The sequence below is a fragment of the Oryctolagus cuniculus genome, chromosome 10, assembly GCF_051225735.1.
Source record: "Oryctolagus cuniculus isolate XC-2025 breed Fujian yellow rabbit chromosome 10, ASM5122573v1, whole genome shotgun sequence".
Classification (NCBI taxonomy): Eukaryota; Metazoa; Chordata; class Mammalia; order Lagomorpha; family Leporidae; genus Oryctolagus; species Oryctolagus cuniculus.
In genome coordinates this window covers 77,197,640-77,218,899 of record NC_142876.1, presented here as the reverse complement: position 1 = coordinate 77,218,899, position 21,260 = coordinate 77,197,640, and the positions used below count along the sequence as shown (strand labels likewise).

General features: G+C 48.5%; 1 protein-coding gene across 2 annotated transcripts in view; it reads right to left on the bottom strand.

Annotated features, from left to right (window-relative positions):
- Positions 1-21,260, bottom strand: part of PDZRN3 (PDZ domain containing ring finger 3) — a 252,167-nt gene that overhangs the window by 24,423 nt on the left and 206,484 nt on the right. The window lies entirely within an intron of this gene.

The following is a 21,260-nucleotide window of genomic DNA, read 5'->3' as shown; positions in this document are numbered from 1 at the left end:
CACGTGGGGGTGTCAGAGAGAGAGAGAACTGCAATGTGCAATGTTGAGGTTTCCCAAAGAACGCCTAGGAGGAATGGGGTGAGTTTGTGGGCATACAAATCTGGCATTAAATAATAAATCCCACGGCAGGGAGGCCTTGGCTCCTACTGGCGCACAGTTTACATAGTTTCATCACTTGCTCATCTTGCCTGTGAAGGAGAAGACCAGCCCCAAGCTCAGAACCTTTATCAGGGCAGTACTGGCTAACTAGGAATTAATTACCTTGTTATGTGTTGATGGTGTCTGTTTCTCCAGTGTGTCACAGGTAATGCTACTTTTCCTTTTATGGAAGTGTTAGGACATCTCCTTTTATAGTTTAATTTGTTTGCTTTTTTTCTTTTTAACAAGTGCATCACAGATGCTAAGTAAATGATAATCAAGGCTGTAGGTGTAGCTAAGCGCAGAGAAGAAACTCAAATGGCCAACAGCTGCAGAAACCCAGCTAGCTTCATTGCAGTTTTGTTTCTCAGTGTGTGCAATGCTTTGCCACTACTATAACCCCAATGCTTGTATTTACCGAGTGCCTACTGTCTACCACATGACTTAAGTAAGCGCTCCCCCCCCCCCCAAACAGGGTTATTGTCCTGTGAAGTTGGTGGACTCAGAGGTATGTTGACCTCCCTTCCCTATAGCCTTAGATAAACTCCAGGAGCTGACCTCGGTCATTCCTGGTGGGTCAGAAGGTCGGATGCTTGGCCAGGATTCTCTCTGTTGGCACCGCGAGAACTAACTCCACACAGCTCTCTTTAGAACAGCTTACATACCATGAAAGAGAAAGCAGAATCTTCTTTCTAAAAACTGGAGTCATTCCCAGCAACAGGGAAGCCCAACCACTTCATTCACCCTCTCTCCTCCCCTGGACAAGAAAGGAATTCCATTCAGGAAGTTACATCATACGAAGATAGTTTGGCGATGTCTTATGGTTGGACTGCATGAAACCTAGCAGGCTGTAAAATATTTTAACGTGATTCTCTACGTTGGGTTGGTTGGCAATTGAAAACCACATATAAAAAGATGGTGTGAGTCTCATATTCTACAGAATACATGGCTGCAGAAGTTCCCCAGCTTCTTGGATCTTCTGTGGACAGTGCCACTGACGCGTGTTGGTCACTGAACATCCATGGTGCCTGAGCTGTAACGTCTTGGGTCGATGCTTCCTTTCACTTGGCATGTGTGTGGCACTTACACATGCACACATGTCAGAACACCGAGCCAAAGCCCCCCCCCCCCCAAGCATCTTCTTGAAGCACAGCACTTGTTTTCCTTCTGCCCATGCAGGGCTCAAGTATTGATCGCGTTCTCTTTCACCGCGACCCCACAGGAACGGCAGCTCTTAGGCCAGAGTGCCTTGAGGAAGAGATGTCAGATCCTTTCCTTGTTAGGAAGCCCAAATGCATGGTGCCAGTGCAGGTGGTGAGTGATCTGGATTTAATCCGCGTGAGTAATTTACTTCCATCATGTGGGAGTTTGGTAGAACAAGAATTGTGGGTCACAGAATGGCCCAAGAGCATCTGAAATGTCACAGGTGCACTTGAGCCAATACAACTCACATCCCCGCCTTGGAAGATGAGCAACAGATGGGTTTAACGCTGTGGTTACCTTTACCCTTTGAGAAAAGAACAGAATCACGCAGGAATTCTCTCTAGCTTTCCAAAGGACCATCGTACAGGGTCCTGTACAAGATGTGGAAGCTGCGCTTTCCCTGTGTAAACATCAGACCCTTTGCCCAAAGGGAGTGAACACGTAGTTTTCTTACCAGGACAGCTTTTTTCCTTTCAACCTCCTGTTCTCTTCCAAAGACGCAGGAGAGGTATTAGACTCCAGGCGTCGTCTAAGTCGGGTCTCTGTCTTAGGTCAGTGTTTCACACATGCAATGAGGACTCACAAATACAACAGCAGTTTGCAATGTCAGCTGCTGGCCAGCAGGGTTCCCTCCCTGTCCCCCTGCCTCCTCTCTGCCAAGAGAGCTCTCATGTTGCTTCTTGGAGGAGACTTTGAGGTGTGGAGTTTACTGGCTTTAGCTTATCATGGTGGTTTTGTTCCTTCTGTCCAGAGCTGGCCTTAGGCCAGGGTCTCCAATCAAACCCATTTCCTCTGTATCCTTCCACAAGCCAGATGGCCCTCTCTCTCAACAGTTCAGGGATGGAATGCCCAAGGATGCAGCTTTGGGGTCAGGGCAGGGCTGGAGTCCTGGCTGTGGGCTTTGGGCAATTTAACCGCACTCCTGGACTCAGCATCCTCTTGTGCAGTGGAATTCTGGCTGGTGGGATAAAAGTGGGCTCTGCTAGGGGCTGGGCGTCCTTCCCTGCTTCTGAGCAAGTTGTCTATGTGCATCTCTTAGCCCCATGGCAGCATTTTGGGGGCCAAGTTAACACACTGAGGTGCGGGAGAATTGGGGTCTCTGGGTATGTCACTGAACAAGTGCACTGACAGCCTAGACTCTCATTGCACCCACTTCTTTTCCTATTTGGTATTACATCCCATGCTTGAAGCCATTGGCTTTGGATCTTAACTACCTACAGCATCAAACATCCCAACAGGTGTAAGGCATGGATTTAGTCTCAATTATTCCAAAAGACATTGTTCTATCTGTGTAAAAGAATGAGTGAAAATGCTTCTCTGATTAGAGACGCATCTTAACCAGCTTTTTTTTTTTTTTTAAATGGATACGTGGTGTCAACTACTGCTTTCCTCAGTAGATTTTATAGACTAGTACTGGGGCCACTTCATGGGATGCCAAAATCCGTGCACAAAGGACCTGCTTAGATTAGTCTGTGCTGGGTGGATTCCCAGAGGACAAAGAGCTCCCTGGGTCCCAGTGGCTCAAGTGCCTCTGCACCTGTGTGACTTTGGGTACTGTTAAACAGTGCTGGTGCGTCCCTGGTGCCCAGCTGGCTGAAGAGAAGGTGGTGCCAACCCTAAAGAGAACCCTGGAACTTGGCGGGTTGGAGTCCTGGCTGCTCTGCATCTGATCCACTTCTCTACTGACACACCTAGGAAGGCAGCAGAGGATGGCGGAAGTGCTTGGGCTTCTGTCATCCACCTGGGAGACCCAGATGGAGTTCCTGGCTCCTGGTCCTTGGGGAGTGAATAAGTGGATGAAAGATCTCTCTCCTCCCCCAATCCCCATGGCTTGCTTTGCAAATCAGATCAATCACCAATCAATCAATCAGTCTTTACAAAAGCAGCAAAATTCAGCCCAGGACAGTGGTCTTGCGAGACGCTTGCCTACTGGAAGGCTTATTTCTCAGGAAGCCTGCTGCACTTCTCACTTGCCTGGCCACCAATATGCACATAAATATTTCCCATCATTGTGGTGCGTTTCTCAGGGCGAGAGTGGTGGGTACAACAGAAACATTTTATGGGACTTGACCCCATGCCACGCAAGCTTCTTGACAAGGTATTTTAGGGATCATTACACTCTCTTAAAAGACGATGAGACAAGGCGGGAGTTTACCATCCTAGACGATCTGTTTCTGCAGCCAAATTTGTTTTGAATTACCTCGTGCACACAACGCTTATTGCACTGTCATTTAGGAGTCACACCACCGAGAGACGGCGCGGGGCGATGATCGTGGTGCCCCGCAGGCATCCACCCGAGAGTGACAAACTTTATTCCGGGGATTAGCATCGCAGCCACATTACCCAGAACGGCGCTGATGATGGCTGAGACTGGAGGCGGGCTCCTCCAATGACGTTTGGCCCGGTCACATTAAATATCATTAACTCGCCCAATTGAGCAGATTGCTTTTCAGACAGTTTATGCAGCTCTAAAACCAAGTACATGGAATGTTTTGGAACCAGAAATGCTGATTGCAAACTTTGTCTTTATTATGAATTAAACGCTTAAGTTACTCACCTAAGGCTCTGGCTGGTCCCCTAGGACTTGGGTGCAATTAGGGGGAAAATCCAATCAGTTAGTCTCAAGGCAATGATCGCTTGCTGCAGACGTGACAGGACAGTAAGGAACCCTAAAGAGGCCCTTCAGGGTTCTCCTGCCACCAGACAGCCACACCGAGGGCAAGGGATGGCGCCTCCCTGATTCCACCGTCCCCGGGGCTGGCATCACCCCTGCTCTTTGGGGGAGGCAGTGGCCCTGTCTCTCCTGTGGTCAGCCCTGAACACTGAGGCAGAGCTTTCTGATGGGTGATAAACTTCACTGCCACCCCGCCACTCTCTCTTTCAGTCTGCATTTCCCAAGGCTGTTTGGTAAGACCAGCTCCTCTCTTGGCAGATGGGGGTGGGGCACTGGAGGAATTTCTGGGCAGAAATGTGAGGCCACAGCGCCAGGGAGCCAGGTAAGAAATGTTTCCACGTGGCATCATGGGTGGCGTTTCACCAAGGCACCTTGCAAGGGGTTGGATTTGGCCAGGGAGGCCCGACTGCTGTCTCGGAGCCTCCACTTACTGGACCCCTGCTTCCCCGCAGAGAGAGGCTTGGTTTCCACTGTCTATAAACACCACTGGCAAACCACTGCCATTCACTGTCACTTTTCCTAACAAGCCGCTCGGGCAGCTCTCCAAGTCTCCTGCCCCTTCGCCGTAAGCGGTTCAGGATATTTTAAATGTAGCATTTGGAAAAGACACCATGCCCTCCTCAAATTATAAAATGCATATCTAGTTATGGGGAGACCTTTCCTGTCTGAGGTTTGCAGTGCCCAGTCACCTCTGTTTTTATTACAAGTCCCAACAACCCCAGCCTACAGGGCTAATGCAGTTTTAAATTCAGCCCACTATAAATTATGCCCCTGGCTAAAATCCAACTTTTATAGGGTTCATTTAATTAAATACAGGGGCAGTGATTTCTTTCTATAAAATATCACACCTATGTTTTCCAACTAATTAAAAACTTAGATTCCACGGGAAGCAGTAGATGATCATAAACTCTATAGTGAAAAGTAAAAGCTTTCAAGCCCTGATTTAGGTGGGGTAAAAAAAAATCTTTTTTTCATTCAGGAAACTCCTGTCTGTTTTAATTTATTTTGAATTTATAGTCTGCTCTAGGGCTCAGCTCAGGGAAGGCAACTGTCTAACACGTGGGTGTCATGGCAGTTAGGAAGGAATATAGCACTTCATGAACGGAAGGGTGCTGACTAACGTGGAGCTGCAGAAACACATCTACCTGTCCACGGACAGACACACAGACAACAGACCTGTATGGCAGGTAGACCATGGGGATTCTCTTTTCCCCATTTTTTTTTTTGTGTATGGTAAATTCCAAATGGATCATGATGGCACATCCCCAGGGGTGGCATTTTTGCAACCGGAAGGACCCCTTTATTTCAGACCAAGCATCCTGCACAGGTGAATTTACAGCCCGTCTAATTTTCTTGTTTGAACAGTCATTCTTGTAACTAACGTAAATATTTTACATTTTTTTAATCTTTTACCTTTTTCCTAAGTAAAGAATGTATCTGGATATCAGCTTCTGAATCATAAGTTAGATAACGTATCTTAAAGAAGTAGAGGCTAAAAATCATTTCTGTAATCACCATTAGAAAGTGAATGCTTGTCCTAACATATTATAGGATTCTTTCTTTTCAGATACCAATCCCAACTCCCTCAACATCCTGCTTATCTCCTCTTGAAAACCTTGACACCATCACCACGAAACCCCCTGTTAAGAGATGGCATCCAGGGGCCAACACTGTGTCGTACGGGGTTAGACTACCACCACAGTGCTGGTATCCCATATGGGTAGCGGTTCAAGTTCCAGTCACTCCACTTCCGATCCAGCTCTCTGCTAAAGTCTGGGAAAGCAGTAGAAGATGGCCCAAGTCCTTGGGCCCCTTCATGCACGTGGGAGACCTGGTAGAAGCTCCTGGCTCCTGGCTTTGGATCCACCCAGCTCTGGCCATTGTGGCCATTTGGGGAGTGAACTGATGGAGGGAAGATCTGTCTCTCTGCCTCTGCCCCAATCTGTAACTCTGCCTTTCAAATCAAATAAATAAATCTTTAGAGAGAGAGAGAGAGAGAGAGAGAGAGAGAGAGAGATGGCATCCAAATGCCCATGATACTACAGTGTGTATGGACCACTATGCTCCTACAACTGATGTGCTCTCTGGATGGCAGCAGCGTAAACCAGCATCCCCTCTGGGTATTAGAGAAAAGCCCAGTTGTGAGTACTTTGAAAAATAAGGATTTCCTCAGCCAAATCTCCCTGCATCTTGAGTTCCTCTCTGGAACTCTTAATGTGTTCTCCGGGAAGGCAAGCAAACGACACAGGCACACTTAGCTGGAAGCATCTCTTCATCTTCAACTTGTACTGAGCCGTGTCATGGTAAGATTGACAAAGTAGCAAGGAAAGTATCCTCTGCTTTGTGGAGAGGGAAAAGAAACGAGGTCCAGAAAGGTCTTGGGGTGGCTGTCCAAGAACAAAGGTGACTCTGGACATCCAGTCCTGCTGTGTTAGGGGGCTCTTCGGAGACTCCTCTATGTAGAGGAAAGAGAAATACCAAATCTATAGCCCTCACAGACAAATCAGAACGTGCAAATTTCCCTCCGTTTCTCTGCAGGGTCACCATGGGGTCGGGTAGACTGAGCAGCGAGCAGAGTGCCCGTGTAAGGAGCTAGCCAGGTGGGAGGCGCAGGACAGAGGAGAGGGGCCGGGGTGGGGCGGGGGGTCACTGGCAGGTGTCCCACTTCTGGCTGTCCCCAGACCAGGAGCCAGTGTAGTGGAGCCACGTGATGCTCTGGCCCTTGGACGCCTGCGTCTGAGTCCAGGACACACAGCAAGGGCTGTGGGGTGGCTCAGCTGCCTCATCTCCACTCCCAAAGGGTTTGGCAGAGGTGTTTCTCCAGGCTTCCTGGCATGGACAACCTGTGGAAGTAGACTTCAGCTGCTGCAGCCTTGCGGCTCACCCGGTCATCTAAGGAGCAGCTAGAACACTCGACGGAAAATGCTGGCGTCTCTGATGCCGCACGCCCAGTAAAGCCAGCAGTGGGGCAGCTCTTCCTCCATGCCAGACAAGATTCCAGGCACTTTCCCTGCTGTACCCTGATCCTCTCGGGAGGCAGGTGTAGTGACTGCCAACACCCTAGAGAGGAAAACCCATGATGCAGGAGTGTGTGTGCGCCTGCACCTGTTCAGGGTGCCGGTGGCTTTCCCCGTGAATTGGGAGAGGCACACTCAGGTGACACTAGGGGAGATGACGAGCTTTTCTTAGTTGTATTGCATTTGACAATGCACTGGCATTGCTTCCTACCATACAAGCAAATACAGCCAGACCGAGGGAAGAAGGCGTGGTTGGTTTTCCGTAAGCATCACACTAAAGCCTCATGAAAGATGTTTTATTACATCACTTCCAGGTCCTGTGTGTAAACCTCCTACGGGTCTCATACATATCTCCCCCAACTTTGAATTTGTTAGCTGTTTGCCTCCATAACTAGAGGGCTGGCTAATTATCCAAGGGCAAGACACAGGGAAGGGTCCTCCATCGACAGAACGGCGATGCAGAATTTAAAAGAATGTCACAGAGAGGATTTATGTTTTACAGCCAGAGTCTGCCTGGGTTTTTAATTGGAGGCTGTGTCATTCCTGTGCTGTGTTATCTCAAGCAGGCTGCTAACCTCCCGGTGCCTTAGTTTTCTCATCTGTAAAATGGGTTAACAGCAGGACCTCACCCATCGGGTTGTGGTCAGATAATGAACACTGTGCATGGAAAGCAGTGAGGGCTCCTGCCCTGGTGCACAGTGAGTGTTCAATGAATTTCTGCTATTTCCAAACCTCCTTGATTTGGGGAATTATTGGGGAGTCCATTATCTGCCATTATGTACTGATGAGGACTCAGTAATACTGGGCCAAAGTTGGCTTCTCCCAGGCTGCGGGTGAGACCCACTGGCCTGAGCTCTTGCTGTGCCATTTGCCAGATGTGTAAATTCCTCCATGTCTGCGTGCCCCCCAGTGCCCAACTGAACCGGGAACATTCAAGCGCGGGCCTGGTGGGGACCGACCACACGAAGTAATCCACATACAGCTCCTGGCCCGGTGCCCGAGCGTGGCCGTTGCTGCAACTATTCGGCTTGGACAAGTGGCCTTGCCTGGAAAAGGGGTGTGGCGACTCGCTGGAAAGAGCGCACATCAGGGTACAGCTCATGGTCCCTGCTCAGCAAACACCGCCTTTCACAGGAAATGCTAGCCCAGATGGGGGCTCCAAGTGCTCCAACTGTTGGCTCTCTGTAAAATCACACTCCTAGCATAGAACACCATGGAAAGCACTTCATGGAGGGGCGGCGTTGTGATGTAGTGGGATAAGCTGATGCCTGCAATGCTGGCATCTGATATCAGAGTGCTGGTTAGCACCCTGGCTGCTCCACTTCCCATCCAGCTCCCTGCTGATGCATCTGGGAAAGCAGCCCACATGGGAGATCAAGATGGAGCTCCAGGCTCCTGGCTTTGGCCTGGCCCAGACCTGATTATTGTGGCCATTTGGGGAGTGAACCAGTAAATGGAAAATCTCTCTCTCTCTCCGTCCCTCTTTCCCCATCACTCCACTTTTCAAATCAAGAAAACAGACATTTAAGATAAATCAAGAAAAAGCACTGCATGTGACATTCCTGTCTGCAGGAGAGAGGCCTGCTCTGGATCCTGAGATCTGTCTCAAGGATGTGACATTTGAGCTCCGTGGTGTGTGTGGGGTTTGCTGCAGGCTTGGTTTGCCCACTTTAAGGGAGGCCTTCACTCTGCCTTCATGGTAAAGTGGCCATGGCGAGGCAGATGGTTTTATCTCAGTTTACAGATGAGGAAATAAAAGCCCTGGAAGCTAAGCAGCTTCCTGAAAGTCGTGAACCTGTGAAGCTATCGCTGGGAGGTGAAGCAGGTTTGCTCCCCATCAGAGTACGCGCCGTAACCACCGTGCCACACGGCCACAAGTGCTGCTCCCTGACCCGAGTCCTCCAGCAGAGGGGCATTTAGGAGTCAAGGGCTGGCCACAGGGACCTCAGGACATGAGGGTGCAGTGAGAGGAGCAGGCCTCAGCAGGAGGGGAGGTGTGCCCCAGACAGGGAACATGATGGCCCAGTGACAGGAGCCACGGCCCCTGCCCAGGGAGGGGAGGTGCACTGCCCAGGCCTTGGTGGGGGGCTCTGCCACGTGAACCAAACCGGGCAGGGGTGCCTGTCCCCAGTGGCTCACTTTGGCAATGGCGCTGTGTTTAAGAAGCAGAGTGGAGAAACCAGGATTTGGGGCATTCACTCAACTCCCCTTCCCGCTAGATTGCAGAGGGGATGAAAGAGGAGGGATTTTTTTTTTCTTCTGTCAATTCATTCCTTACTCGGCTGTCGCATCCGATGTCAAAGCGTTTGCCCTAGAAATGTCCTACAGCCACTTTGTGAGGCCCTCACCACAGAACAGGGTTAAAAATAGCACGGGCAGGACAAGAGTCGCGTCCCCTGTGTGTTAAAGGAGAAACACAGAGCGGTTAGAAGACAAGCAGGATCGCACGTATTCGGAAGCCCTTGAGCTTCAGAGAGACAGAGGGCAAGAAAGCAAACTCAGAAATGCTTACTGGGTGCGAGGGCCTGTGCTGTCTTTGCTCCTTTGAACACGATAATGAGGTTTTTTGTTTTTTTTTTTTGTTTTTTGTTTTTTTTTTACAGGCAGAGTGGACAGTGAGAGAGAGACAGAGAGAAAGGTCTTCCTTTTGCTGTTGGTTCACCCTCCAATGGCTGCCGGCGTGCTGTGGCCGGCGCACAGCGCTGATCCAATGGCAGGAGCCAGGTGCTTCTCCTGGTCTCCCATGGGGTGCAGGGCCCAAGTACTTGGGCCATCCTCCACTGCACTCCCTGGCCACAGCAGAGAGCTGGCCTGGAAGAGGGGCAACCGGGACAGAATCCAGCGCCCCGACCGGGACTAGAACCCGGTGTGCCAGTGCCGCAAGGCGGAGGATTAGCCTAGTGAGCTGTGGTGCCGGCCGATAATGAGGTTTTCTAACTATAGTTTTACAACACAAAAGTCAGGTAACAAAGCAGTGAGTGCCAGGAACAATCAAAGCTACAGTTAATTTGCTGTAAATTGAATTTCTTGGACTTTGTGAATCTCTTCCTTGAAACTTTCAGGTAACCTAAATAAACAGCAGTTTGGCATCTTTTTGGTTCTTTTCGTGTGTTTTTCCAGTCAACTAACCAAAATTATGCATCACTTTGATCACCACTCATTTTGGCTCCTGCTTCACCAGCTAGTTCATTTTGTGATCTGCATACCATTTGATAAAACTTGTGTTAAAATGACTACGGTATCAGACCATGGTCTTGGCAGTTTAAAAAAAAAAGCCCAAAAACAACTCTGTTGGAAAGAACCTGTTGCTTGTATGAAAATAAGACTTTTCTGAACATTGAAAGAACAGGTTTTCTCTCTCTCTCTCTTTTTTTTTTATTATAGTCAACATGGCAACATTGTAAATAAATTAGGACAGATCTTAAATACCTCCAATGTCTTAAGTGGCATTTTTAGAAGTTCCTTATTGGGGATGGCTGAAATTGGAAACACTCCTCAAAGACTAAAGTGAATTGGTGGCTGGGATCTCATCGTTCGCGCCTTTGAATTAACAACGATGTCTCAGACTTCTGAGTTTTCTCGGTTGAAGCATTTCCTTCATTTGCTTATTGGTCTGTGACCCACCGAGAATTCCCACGTGCCCAGGACACTGCCAAGGTTGCCGAGGTAGTGCGGAGCAGAAATGGGATCTGCCTGCAGGGAGCTGAGGGCGAGGTCTGACGAAGCAGCTGTTTGTGAATGGTCCCCGTCACTGATGGGACGGCAGAGGCCCCGGCCTGGGTGCAGGGACGGGTGTCAGTCAGGTGGGGGCTGCCTTGAGGAGACGCAGAGCACAAACTGGAAGAATGGGCAGGACTTGGGTGGGGAGCAAGAGAGGAAAGGGTATTCCAGACAGCAGGAAAGGCACGTGCAAAGATCCTGTGGCAGAAGAGAGCCTGGGGCAGAGGAGGGGCTGCTGATGCATTTGATGGTGAGGAAGGGTGGGACAAAGGTTGTCCTGTGTTGAAACCGGAGGGTTGGGCGGTGGCAGTCCACAGTGAGCTTCAGAGGCTACAGACAGGGCTTCCACTTGTTGAAATCCATTTTTTATTTTATCTATTTAAGATGCACATGTGAAGTTTTGAGATACATATGAAGTGATGACTTCAGTCAAGCCAGATAATAAATCCATCATCTCACATAGCTACCTTTCTTTTGTTTTCTATTTTTAAATGAACTATAGTTAATAACATTATATTGTGGACTGGAGATTTGCCAAGAGAGTAGATTTCGGGTACTCTTTGCTATCAGATAAACCCTGGAAAGATGTTGATTTTGAGATGATTGAAGAGAAGGATGGAGAAACAACAGGACTAAGAGGATGTGCGTTCAGGTTTGTATCTCAGAAACACGGCCATGGTCATGGCTGGCTTGTGAAGAAAGGACTGGAAGATACTAGGATGAAAGGCATGGCCCCCTGGCCGGTGCTGTGGTGTAGTTGGCCAAGCCTCCGCCTGTAGCACTGGCATCCTATATGGTTGCCAGTTTGAGTCACAGCTGCTCCTCTTCTGATCCAGCTCTCTGCTATGGCCTGGGAAAGCAGTGGAAGAAGGCCAAAGTCCTTGGGCCTCTGCACCCACGTGGGAGACCCAGAAGAAGCTCCTGACTCCTGGCTTCTTGGATCAACCCAGCTCCAGCCATTGCAGACATTTGGAGAGTAAACTGGTGGATGGAAGACCTTTCTGTCTGTCTCTTAAAAAATAAATAAAAATCTAAAAAAAATAAAAAATAAAAAAGGCATGGCCCAGGCAGAGCAGAGGTTCTGAGACAATGGATCCTTCCTAACCACCACTGATATATATCCCATTTTCACAGAAGCTGTGTCTCAAGAGGGTGAGTGGCTTGCTTAATTAAACAGCAGTAGTAGTTTGGGAAGCCAGAATTTGGTGTCTTAATTCCCAGTACAGCACACTTTGCTAACAGTGTGAACTCCATGGCAGAACAAGAGCAGAGATCAAATTTCAAAAAGCTGAGATGCAGGACCTCAGTCCATCCTAGTCTTCTGGAGAATTTTCACCATTCAGCGATCAGGTATGGCGCAATACAGGCTCCCTACAATGGTGTTTGGCCCCCAAGTCATGGCTGCTCCCTGGGTACTTCTCTAACAGGTACAGGTGCTTGCTGGGGACCCCACAACACCACCTGCCGCTCTTGCACCCACCTAAGGTACTATTTATTTTAAAATTAAAAAAAAACTTGAGAGGGAGAGAGTGAGTTCCTACTCATAGGTTCACTTCCCAGATGCCTGCAAGACCAGAAAGAGCTGGGCTGGCAGCTGGGAACTCAATCCACATCTCAAAGGTGTTGAGAACCCAACCGCTGGAACCATTGCTGCTGCCTCCAAGGCTCTGCACCGGTGGGAATCTGGAAAATCAGGGGCAGAAGCCAGGAACTCCATCCTGGTCTCCCATGTGGGTGGTACCCTGGCACTTTAGAAGGCAGCTGGATTGGAAGCACAGCAGCCAGGATTTGAACCCGGCTCTCCAATATGGGATGCTGGTGTTGTTGCAGCTGCGGCAGCTTAACCTGCTGTGCCACAGTGCTGGCCTGCCCCTGTCCTGTTTCCTAAGGCTGCTAATATTTATAACCACCTGCGAGCTTGTGTTCAAATTTTAGTCCAGTGTGGTATGGGTGCGTCTTACTCAGCAGCTTATTCACTGGGTAAATGCCCTCCTCTAAGGTATTATTTATTGCTGACAACTTTGCTTCCAAATAATCTAGACTCGTGTATCTCCACCCATCATGGGGTTACTCTAAGAGGGAGATGGTTTCTTCTGTAGACTGCTTAGAAATGCTACTGAATCTTGCATTGCAACAAGTCTGTTCAAGCTGGGACACACATTCCCCAGCCCCAGTGAGGCAAGCTCTAACCACTGGCTCCTAAAACTCTTTGTTTATCACATAAACTGTCCCGCTGTCTGTTGGTTTAGAACCATATTTAAAAATGCAAGCCATCTCCATTTGTAAACCTCCTAGCTTTTTTTTTTTTGAACTTTGATCTTTATTGGATATCAGCTGTTCAAAGTGGTTGATGGTGAGAAATTTTTAGCATTTTCATTATGAAAATTTTCATCATCTTCTTTTCCCCCTGACTTCTGCCTATAAGAAAAAATTGAACCCTGCAGTCAGCAGGACTGAGTGAGAGCATGGATCCTTATTTTTTCTACCAACATACAGAATAGCATCATTTTGGACAGTGAGGGTGTGTGTGTGCCATTTGTTTATCTAGCTGACATACTAAATTAAAGCAGAAAGACTAATTTTGTGTTTATCCTGAACTTTGACAACATTTTGTAGTTTTAATTGTAAATTATTGCTTAACTTGCAGGAAATGCAGACTAGCGGAGAACATATGTGCCTCTTTTTTGCTGGGTTGAGATATTTTCCTAAATTTGAATAACGTTTCTAAAAGATAAAACGCCACCTCCTTCTCTCCCATTCGTGTCATTTGTGACTTGCATGAATATCCTGTCTGGGAGTGCTTCCGTGCAAGTGTGCATCTGGGTGCATCTGACCCCAAAATGTGCATGGTTGGCTGGGATCCTTCCTGCGGCCATGGACAACTTTGACCAATCGAATGTACAAATCCCGAGTTATGGCCCCTGAGATGTGCAGCGACCTAGCAATCCCTGCGAGAAGTAAACAGAGTTTCGGAAATACGGGCTTTGCAAGAAGAACCGAGGAAAGTGAGCGATGACAAACCCTAGAAACAGCCACACTGGAGGACAGACGTGCTGGGGAGATTCAGAATGTTTACGAATCCAAAGTAAGTTGAGTCTGTACTTCTTCCTCCAGGATTTATACATGTGATTTACAAATGGCACAAAAAAGAATAATGATGGCATTCTAGGATATTTATCACCTGTAAAATAGGAAATAAAATGAGTCGTCCACTCGACTTCACAGGCCCTGAAGGGCTTTAAAATATGACCACATTATAATAATTGATTCTTACTTTCTTGTGATTAAATTTTGGAAAATATGGGTGGTGGAATAATTTCATATTTTAGTGGCACAGGATATCTGGCATATAGGACATCCATGATATGTTTGTTGAATGGCAATTGAAAAATACATTTGTGGAAAGTGTGAACTGGGGTGTGCATGTAAATCAATTGAGAAATGCTGGGAACCAGGTGATAAAATAGTGTTCACCAGTCTAAAGAAACCACTCATTCTGGGGCCAGCGCTGTAGTATAGCGGGTAAAGTTGCCACTTGTACTAATGGCATCCAATATGAGTGCTGGTTCGAGTCCTGGCTGTTCCACTTCCAATCCAGCTCTCTGCTATGGCCTGGGAAAGCAGTAGAAGATGGCCCAGATCTTTGGGCCCCTGCACCCGCATGGAAGACCCAGAAGAAGCTCCTGGCTCCTGGCTCCTGGCTTTGGATCAGTGAAGCTCCAGCTGTTGTGGCCAATTGGGGAGTGAACCAGCAGTGGAAGACCTCTCTGCCTCTCCTACTCTCTCTATGTGACTCTAATTTCCAAATAAATAAATAAATTTTTTTTTGACAGGCAGAGTGGACGGTGAGAGAGAGAGACAGAGAGAAAGGTCTTCCTTTGCCGTTGGTTCACCCTCCAATGGCCGCCACGGCTGGCGTGCTGCAGCTGGCACACCGTGCTGATTCGATGGCAGGAGCCAGGTGCTTCTCCTGGTCTCCCATGGGGTGCAGGGCCCAAACACTTGGGCCATCCTCCACTGCACTCCTGGGCCACAGCAGAGAGCTGGACTGGAAGAGGGGCAACCTGACAGAATCCGGCACTCCGACAGGGACTAGAACCTGGTGTGCCGGCGCCGCTAGGTGGAGGATTAGCCTAGTGAGCTGCGGCGCCGGCTAAATTTTTTTTTTTTTTTAATGAAACCACTCATTCTTTACAAGCCTCAGTTTCCAAATCTATAGATTGGAGAATTACTCCAGAGAGTTACTGCTTGAAATACAGGAAGAACTTTATTAGGCCGGTACCCAAGCCCTCCTGGGTTCTTTCAGATTCCCCTGCACCCGGCTGCCCATGAATGTTGGCCCAACCTGGGGACATCCACGCTGGGAGGCAGAGAAGTCCTTCCAGGCTTTTCAGAGAGAATGCCACCAATGCCCGCTCCAGCAGTCCTGTCCTGTCCTGTCCTGCAGGCAGCACCTCCAGCCTCCCTCCCCTCCAGTGCTGGCTTGGGTGCAACTTCCTGCATTCATTTCCTTTCTCTTGCTCTCCACACTGGTTCCGTGGCAGCGCTCCCTCGGGCAGTGGGCAGGCCAGACAGCAAGGGACAAGGGAGAGATGACACCTGGCCTGTGCTCTCCTGGAAGAGGGGTGCTTAGATGAGCTAGGAACCGAGAGCTGACACAATTCCGGGGGCCTGGCCTGGGCAAAGTGGGATTCTGAACTCTTCCCCCTCTGTGGTTAAATTACTAAGGTTTTAATCATGATGATGCTAAAGGAGTTGCTTTTGTGAAAGGGAGGAGAACAAATCTCCTCCAAGGGCTACAGGAATTAGCATGTTGGATTCGGAGCAAAACCTGCAGCATTTTCAAAGATGATTTATTAGACATGGATAGAATTTGCTAGAAACCTACCAGCGGCAAATCATCTGGGAAGGAATTAATGAACCAAGCAAAACACTTGATAATGCAATTAGAATATGAGTAGAATATGAGGAAACGTAGAAGTTTTCAGACACAGACACACACACACACAGTGGGAGCGAAGCGTGTGCACATAATATATATGGGTCGGGTTGTGTCCGTCTTGATGCTGGCTGGACCACAAACATGCCAAGTTTTTGAAAGCGAGTTATCAGACGGTGGGGAGCAGACGGCAGGGGTGACATTTCGAGTCCTGACGCCTCAGTATGGTTAGCGACTGAGCGAGCAGCTGGGTGGAAAGGCTCTTGCCTGAGAAAGAAATGACATCGCTGGCGGCAACAGCACGGGCCCCCTCCCATGGCGTGGGGGTGGGGGGACGGAGGGTTTTTCTCCGATTGCTGAAGGCAACAGGAAGTCTTCCCCCCTCCCACCCCGCCCCAGCTTCTGTGTGGGTCTGGAATCTTCCTTTCCATCTTTTTGTAGCTGCGCTTGAAGCTCTCTGGGCGTCTGACCCGGTCTCATCAGGCTTGGTGCAGGAGCTGTGTGTTTCACGATGGGTAACATCCACTGCACGTGTCCAAAGGAAACATTTGACCGTGCACTTGTCCTAACTGCCCTGCCCAGGCTTTGCAGACAAACCGTATCTGAATGTGACAGAGGCTACTTTGGGTTGAGGTGGACACGGAACTCTGAATAGATTTCAAAATCTGTCACTGGAAAGCATATGTTCCCTGCAATTAGCGTCATAGTTTGGAGGGGATGTGGTTCATGTTTTTATTGCTTTTCCAAAACAATGTCTTCCTTTCTGTAGGCATCGTGGAATCACACACGGCCAACTGCACAGGGCTTTTCCGCTTTGCTAATGTTTTCAGATGCGTGAGCTCGGGGGTGTGTGTCCAACTTGGGAAGCCAAGTGCTGTCTGGGTGGCAGACAGACAATTGCACGTGAAAGTGTTACTACTTTTCCCAGCAACCCACAGCTCCTCCTGCCCCCGGCCTCTGCCTGGTTGACATGGCTCAGGAAGGCCAGTCTGGCTGCCATTGCTGGATCCCTGCCCTTGGTTTGTGCCCCTAGCACTTGGCATGGGCCATCCACGGTGCTGGCTGCTGGTGGCACTCTGACCTGTGGAACAACCTGTGGGTGCTGTGCCCCCTCTCTGGGTGGCAAGCGCCAGGAGGACCATGGCCGTGCCAGCTGTGTGGCCACTGCAGTGTCGCCAGGGGTTGTCCCTCCAGGGCACACTGATGCATCTAAGAATGTTCTGCAAACATAGTGGGTATGTCCACCTCCCCATGGGATTGGCAAGAAGCTGATATGAAAGCCCTGTTCACCTCTGTCCTCTTAAAAGTAGCAATGGCACCAGTGGTACCCAAAGATGCCCACAGAAGTTGGCCTTTCTGAACCCATTTCCATCCTTGCACCTGTCCCTGGGGAGGCCCTTGACCCACAGTTTTGGACCTAATTTTGCCCCCATCTCTTCCAGAAAGGCTGGCTTTCTCCTTCCTTCCCCAGAGCTGTGATTGGTTCTATGGTGATACGCAAGTGTTCAGAGCTGAGGCCACGCCACGCAGCTCCAGGGACAGCACACACGAGGGAACCTGAAGCAGCATCACGGCATATGGAATGAAAAACTCTGTTTCTTTGGGTGGGATGGATTTTGACATCTAGGTAAACGAGGGGTCTTTAGAAAGTTCATGGAAAACACATGTTAGGGGAAAAAAAAACTATGCATAGATTTCAAAATGTCTTTTTGCTCCAAAATCAATGTACCTTTTAATTCCATTTGCTAGGAGCTGTATGGAGTGCCTTTGTATCTGTGCACCATGGAACACTCTCTGGACGCCCAAGAGGCAGAGGCAGTATTTGGGTGCTTTGGAGGAAGATGGTAAAGTCCAGAGAGGCTGAGACTGTCCCACAGCCACTCAGCAGCACAGCCACGAGAAGGATCCATCTCCACCCTTCTCACCTGAGACCAGGGCAAGGCCAAGGGTACCATGAGCAAGTGGCTGTTGTCAGTCCCTCCCCCTCCACGCACGGCCTGGAGGGCACAGCAGGCACTCAGGAAATGTTGCTCCAGGGTAGGGACACTGTGGAGGGAACCTGCTCATGGCCAGAACTGACTTGGGTCTCCTGGGCTGGTGCTGTGATCCCGTCCCTGTCACCAACCACCTGTGTGATCCCAGGCAAGTTAGTCAACGTCTGTAGCCCTCGGTTGTCTCTCTGCAAAATGGAAAGATCAACAGTGTCTCTCCTTGGGGCGGGTGTTGTAGTGCTGTAGGTTAAGCCACTGCCTGGGATGTTGGTATCCCATATGGGCACTGGTTCAAGTCCTGACTGCTCCACTATTGGTCCAGCTCCCAGTGAATGCACCTGGGAAAGCAGCAGAAGATGGCCCAAGTCTTTGGGCCCCTGCACCCACATGGGGGACCTAGAAGAAGCTCCTGTCTCCTGGCTTCAGATTGGTGCAGCTCCGGCTGTTGTAGTCAACTGGGGAGTGAACCAGCAGATGGAAGACCTCTCCCTTTCTGCCTCTCCTTCTCTCTCTGTGTAACTCTGACTTTCATATAAATAAATAAATCTTAAAAAAAGATGTCTCACTAGTGGCTCCCACCCTCCCTTCACTCTTTGGGAATAGCCAGTTCCTCTCAGGTTTCAATCTACAGGTAGACTTGAATGAAGAGTTCAGGTTCATTTAATTGGGGAGGGAGGCGTACACGGGCATGTTGGCCAACTCATTTAAAAATCCTGGAGAGCTTTCAGACACCTGGCCCAGTGACTACTACTCTTGGATTTAGAAATTTGCCAGAGAGAGAAATAAAAAAAAGGGAGCATACTAAGCCAAGAGCAACAGAGGTAAGGAATTACTCCAGATAGGAGCACATGAATGTACACAGTTGAGTGTAAAAGAGGAAGAGATGGTATATAAGATGTTCAGTATAGATGATATATAATATATACATAGAGCTGGTATATGCACTACAAGCTATTCAGGCCAGCAGTGTGATGACTAGATAAAAGGAGCGCCAACCTAGATGTGAAAACCACTTGTGACTCTCACGGGGAATATCTGTGGCTTTCCATCTCCTGACACCAGCGGAAGTACTGTTCTGAAGGATTCCTCTCTACGCGTTTGAGACCCCCAAACAGAAAACAACTGCGTGATAAGAAGAGGCTCGTGTTCGTTAGCGTTTTCTTTGCTAAAAATGCTTGTTGCTCTGAATGTTGGAGGCCCTCTGACACTTTTCGGCAAGGGGAGAGGGATAATCACTTGGCATGTGTGGCTAGACAAGGATGTGCCTTGTGTTAGGGTAAACTGCTTCAGACCCTGGGCTGGACTATTACTCTCCCAGATGTCTGATGCATTCACTGTGCTTCCACTGGATTCTTGTTGTGAGTGGTGTTGGCAGTTTTTGGTTCATGTGTTGTTTGTTCCCCTCCAAAAGACAAATCTTTCGTTTAAGACTTCTTTAGTTACAGTCGTGTGTACTGAGGAAGTGGTGTATAAAGGCACTAACTCTAACTGTAGCCATTAGAAATGGTCTTCTCTGCTTTTACAGCAAAATTACAGCTTGAGACAGTTCTTCTACACTCTAATTTTACAGAATTTCATAGAATGCTTTGCATTAAGAAGTAAAGCAAAACAACCTTTTATGCTTTGTAATGATCTCTGTAACCAGCTGATTCCTCCTGCCCCTGTGATGACTATTTCTGATTTACTTTTCTCCTTCAGAATTTGGGACGGGGAAGACTTTCAATATTATTTCTACCTGGGTCCCCTCTTAATATCTCTCCTTTAGTATATATTGTGTACGTTCAACAATTCCTAAGATATCTGTGTAATTATAAAGAATGCTACTGCGAATACCTGTAGACCCACCATGACTTTAAGGGGTGCAGTGCTGATACCCCGCCTTGATTAGCTGAATGCCAATTGTCCGTGGCTGAACAGAGCACCAAGACCAGCCAAGAAGTCAGCAGCAAGGAGGCACTGGGGCGGGCCCTGCTCTGGTACCAGAATGACTGCATAACGGTAGGGTGATATAATAGCCATTCTACGTGCCATGTAGTTGTAGGAGAATCCCTGAACAATGGAACAGAACAGATGGTCTAGAAACAGCTTGAACCACACATGGAAAAAAGTGTTTCCCCTTGCTATGATTTTCTGTACGTGGTACTGGGAAACCCACATCCATGAAGAATGAAGTTGGACTCTAACATTGCACCCTTTGTAAAAAAGTAACTAAAGGAAAAATTATATAGAACTTTTAGAAGAAAACATAGGAGGATATCTTTGTGACCTGTAGAATTTGTTTCTTAACAGACAAAAAGCACAAACCATAAGAAAAGAGAGATTTGACTATCATAGAGTATGGGATTTGATCTGTTGGAAGACATCATGGAGAGAATGCCGAGACAAGCCATCAGCTGGGAGGAGAGGTTTGCAAATTTATATCTCAGGGATTCACATCCAGACTATGTTTTTAAAATTCTACAAACTGGGGGGCACTGCAGGTTAAGCTGCCTTCTGCAGCACCAGAACCCCATATAGGCGCTGGTTCAAATCCCAGCTGCTCCATTTCCAATCCAGCTCCCTGCAAATGTGCCTGGGAAAGTAGCGGAGGATGGACCAGATGCTTGGACTCCTGCACCTACTTGGGAGACCTGAAAGAAGCTCCTGGCTCCTGGCTTCGGCCTGGCCCAAACCTGGCCTTTGTGGCCATTTGGGGAGTGAACCAGTGGATGGAAGATGGAGCTCTCACGCTCCCCTGCCCCCATGTCTCTCCCTCCCTCTCTGTAATTCCGACTTCCAACAGATAAATCTAATTTAAAAAACTCTACAAAGCAAGAGAAGAAGGTGATAAATCCAATAGAGAAATGGGTAAAAATCTGAGCAGTTACACACATTATAAAAAGTAAAATTGACCAATACACGTACATAAAATTAAACCATTCAACTTCACTCATAAACAAAGTAAAGCAAACTTAGGCCATGGTGAGTTATCTATTCCTACTTGCAATAATGGAGAAATTAAGAACGTGGACAATACCAGATATTGGCAGAGGTGTGAAGCAACAGCGCCTCTTCCATAAAGGAGGAAAGCCACTTGTCAGCAGTGAAACTGAAGAGGAGCAGACTCTCAATAGCCTCTCTCTCCTCCCATCGTGCTTCGCTCACCCAGCCATCCATCAGCCTCTATCTAATTACGAGTACGTCTCCTAGCTGTGGTTCTCCAAGCGCAGTCCCCAGACCAACAGCAGCGACATGCAGGATGGAGCACAGCACTCAGGGTTGAAGAAGCCCTCAATGTGATTCTGATGCAAGTTCAAGTTTGGGGAACCCCTGTCCCAAAGGAATGACTGACTGTTCTCTGAGACGGATGTAAGAACGCCAGTTAAAAATGAGATTCCATTCTCAGCCAGCCTGTCACCTCAACAAGCCGAGTATCAAATAGGCAGAAAGGGAAAAAGAAAAGCGAGAGAGCGGCCTTGGTATCCAGTGCCGGTCGGGTGGAGCGGGAGTGGCACGGACCTTCAGACACCAGGGGGCGCTGCACAGGGAGACTCATCTGGGACAAAGACTTCTAACAAGGGTGCCCCTCTGACACAACC